The sequence below is a fragment of the Pinus tabuliformis genome, chromosome 1_1, assembly GCF_031772625.1.
Source record: "Pinus tabuliformis cultivar Carrire ecotype Pingquan chromosome 1_1, CPIR1, whole genome shotgun sequence".
In the NCBI taxonomy this organism is placed as follows: Eukaryota; Viridiplantae; Streptophyta; class Pinopsida; order Pinales; family Pinaceae; genus Pinus; species Pinus tabuliformis.
The window spans coordinates 718,098,017-718,102,019 of NC_142297.1; the positions used below are offsets into that span (position 1 = coordinate 718,098,017).

Consider the following 4,003-nt stretch of genomic DNA (forward strand, 5'->3'; position numbering starts at 1 on the left):
TGATGTGGTGCAAATGAATAATAACTTTTAATACAAATTTCAAGTATTAAGAAGAGATATCCTCCAAGAGCCCAGTGATTGCCTGCACAACCTCATTATTTATAAGGATCTTGCAGTCCAGCGGAATCCCTCCTGTATGTGTCCATGATAGCAACAAGTTGGTGAACATGTAGCAAGCAGGTGATTCCCGACTTGAACAACAACTGGAACAACCACAAGACTTTGACATGTAAATTTTGGTTTCCCTGCCCCTTTTAGACTAATAAATGAGACCATGCATAACTTCATTTGAACCTGTATCTAAGAAGACTCTTTCAAGCTGTGCATACATAGCATCTCCTAGTGGCTATTAAACATTAAGAAAGAAATGCAAACTCATTCCACTCATTATCCAGCTATTAAATATTACATAAGAGAACAAAACACATAAAACAGAGCTTCGTTCATTTTTCCATTTTAGCATGGAATGAACAATGAGTTTAATTTCTCCCTTTTTTTCACACGAGAACACTGGATAACCAACAACGAATAGGGGTTTCTATAAACTTTTCTTTCCAGTGTTGAAATGTGAATCCACACTTTTCCAATGCGAACATCTTTGAGTGTTGAAGACTTCTTATCTGAGTTGTTCATGTAGATGTGCCAACTATCAAAGACCCCTAAGGTCAGAATAGTGCATGGGTCATAAACTTCCCATGTGTATTGTTCATTCTAGCTTGGGTCAAATCTATCAATAATTGTTCTCGTTCTAACCCATTTCTGCCCATACTTTGCTACACAATAGGCATTTTTTGTACCTCTTCCTCCTTTGGTTTTCATAGGTAACATGTTTTTGGCTCCCAAAATTCCCAATTCAAGCACACTTATAGATGGTTTCCATAACTATTTAGAAATTGGCCATAAATCACTGCTTAAATGGGCAGCCTCATCCATTACATGATATCCCCCATCAAAACACAAGCGTAGATGAATTCTTCCATGATACTTAACATTTGGTTCTCCATTTACTTTTTCTTAGTTGAACCACCTTAAGATTGCTATATTGTAATCTAGTCTCCTTTCAACTATATTTAGTACAATTCTGGTTTAGCCTAAGTCCTCCACATCCTTGTTACAATCACTACTAGGTTGATCCTCAACCAATAACACAAGTTGTTTCTCAAATGGTTCAGCTGCTACAAAGATCAAATCTTCATTCCAAAATGGACTTGAGAAGGTTCTAGAATTAGAAGTTATAGTCCTCAAAAACCTGTACACCCAGCTGCACCCTCACTTTGAGCCCAAGGAAAATTATCTTTTCAGGAATCTGCAAGTCTTGGGATTCAATTACATTGACCCTCAGATACCATAATTTTGGGGACAAATATACTTTTGATCTTGTATTCATCATACCTCCTGTATTAGACTGCCAAGCCTCTGGGAATGTTTCATTTGCCTATGTTCCCATCCAAACTGCAAGCATAATATCACCTTTGACTCTACCATCACCTTCCAACCTAAACCATGAAGGTGCTAAAGGGCTGTCTGGAGGAACTCTTGTTGGAACCTCCGAGAGATCAAAGAAGACTCCCCCAAGGAAGTCATCCCTTGAATTGCTTCCATCCCATACAGAAATCTCCATAGCGAGAGCTGATTGAAGTGTGTCTTTGCCAAAGGCAAAGATCTAGTCCCATTCAGGATATCCAATGTTATGAATTCACATGTACAACCAGTCAAAGTAACCACATGTCTTTGTAGACGGTTTACAAAGAAATTAAATACAGCTTAATGTTGAATCCAAATTTTATTATCGAAATCGTTCCATCATAATTATTCATCTATGATCTACATTATGATGTTTCCTTTGCAACATGATGTGGTGCAATTGCTAATTATACATCTCCTTCATATTAAATTGTTGAAAATATTTTTGAACACAATTCATTTTATGATTTTAATTATATCTTAAAATTATTTTGTATTTTAATGTTGATGTTAATATAAATTTGTTAATCCAATAAATTTAAAATATTATTTAAAAAATATTTAATTATAAAATTATTGTAATTTTTCACACTTTACTTTTTAATTATTAATTTTAAAATTATATATCTATATATATAATTGATTGATTATAGTAGTTTAACCAATTAATTAAATTATAGAATATAAATATACAATAAAAGAACTAACCAAATTGTATAACATAAATAGAAATAAACAACTCCGAATGAGAGAGTTTTCATTAAGCTCTATATTTGATAACCTTATTGGCGTTCATCTATATCGTGCACACAACACTTTTACATCATTTCTATATTTTTAAATGTTCAGATTTTAAATGAATATATCATTACCTAGTTGGTGGGCATACATTTTTTGCTTTTTTCATTTCTTTTCTCTTGTATAAATTTATGGTGATAATTTTATAAGCCTCTGAAAAGTTTTTTGTGCTTATCATTGAAATGCTCCATAACCTTTACTTTATTAAGATCTCAAAACAGTTTTCTTCCTTAAGCGTTCATTTATCATGGCCACCTCCATTTAGAGACACTAAAAATTTTCATATTCAATTCTTTCACCGAATCCTGGAATTCGAAATTTACCGCAATTTCGCAATTTTCCATTTATCAATGGACATGGACTTCCCAAGCCAAGGAAAAACTCAAGCGATACCAGAAAGTGAATATGCGGTGAGCATAGAGGAAATCCAACATATGCTTTCAATACGTGATACTTTATTATTAGTCCCTCCCGCAGGCTAGGCAGGGTGAGCATAGAGGAAATCCAACATATGCTTTCAATACGTGATACTTTATTATTAGTCCCTCCCGCAGGCTAGGCAGGGACTATAGTATAGTAATTGATATGATGCTCACTAACATTAATTGACTTGTTTAAGATTTTCAATAACTAAAGTTTCAAGGTTCGTGAATTGATATGATGCTCATTAGATTTGTTTAAGATTTTCAATAACTAAAGCTTCAAGGTTTGTCATATATTTTTTATAGCGGAATTTTTTTCGGTATCTTATTTAGCTTTATTTGGCCCCTTTTCCATATGTTATTTTTATGTTTCTTTGGCATTTTCAATTGTGAAACTAATGCTCATATTAACTCATTAAATGTTTTGCCTATTTAGATATGTTAGTGATATATATGTTTTGGTTATTTAGATATGTTAGTGATATATATGTTAGGGACACGCACATTGCATACAACTAGACCAGATACCACATGGCTACTGCATGCACTGCCCTCGTGTCTGGTACTTGTCTTTCATTAGCACCTCCTACTTCTTTTGCTGGCTTTACTTCTTTTACTGGCTTTACTTTTTTTTTGTTGCTGGCTATGATGTGCTGGCTTTACTTTTTCTTTTTGTCGCTGGCTATGATGTGGGATATTCGTAGAGACCGGCAGCGGAAGATGGGTGAGAAATTGAGAACTGAAAATGGGCGAGAAATTGAAAGGTACCTCATACTTCTATTGTTGGCTTGCTGGATTTTGCTTTTGCTGGCTACGATGTGGAATATTTGCAGAGACTGGCTATGACGGCAGCGGAAGATGGGCAAGAAATTGAAAGTGGAAAATGGTCGAGAAATTGAAAGGTACCTCATACTTCTTTTGTCGGCTTTACTTCTTTTGCCCGCTGGGCGAGAAATTGGAAGTGGAAAATGGTAGAGAAATTAAAAGGTACCTCATATTTCTTTTGTTGGCTTTTGTTGGCTTTACTTCTTTGGCTGGCTTTTGTTGTTGCTAGGAAAGAACACAACTACTTTATTTCGCTGGCTTTACTTTTTTTTGTTGGCTACTACTTTATTTTGCTGGCTTTACTTCTTTTGTTGGCTTTTGTTGTTGCTGGGGAAAAACACAACTAATATCCTTTGGATATTTCAAGCCTCTTGTGCGGTGCCACAGTTTATAACCAATAACATCTTGTGATAGGAAATCTATGCTCTATTTTTATGAATCAGATACTTTGAACCTATTACAAAGTTGTGATGCAACTAAGATTTTTTTCTTCA

At 34.6% G+C, this 4,003-nt stretch overlaps 1 pseudogene; it reads right to left on the minus strand.

The window, feature by feature from the left end:
- Positions 1–456: 456 nt before the first annotated feature.
- Positions 457–2,260, minus strand: LOC149215904 (FT-interacting protein 7-like; annotated as a pseudogene).
- Positions 2,261–4,003: the final 1,743 nt, after the last annotated feature.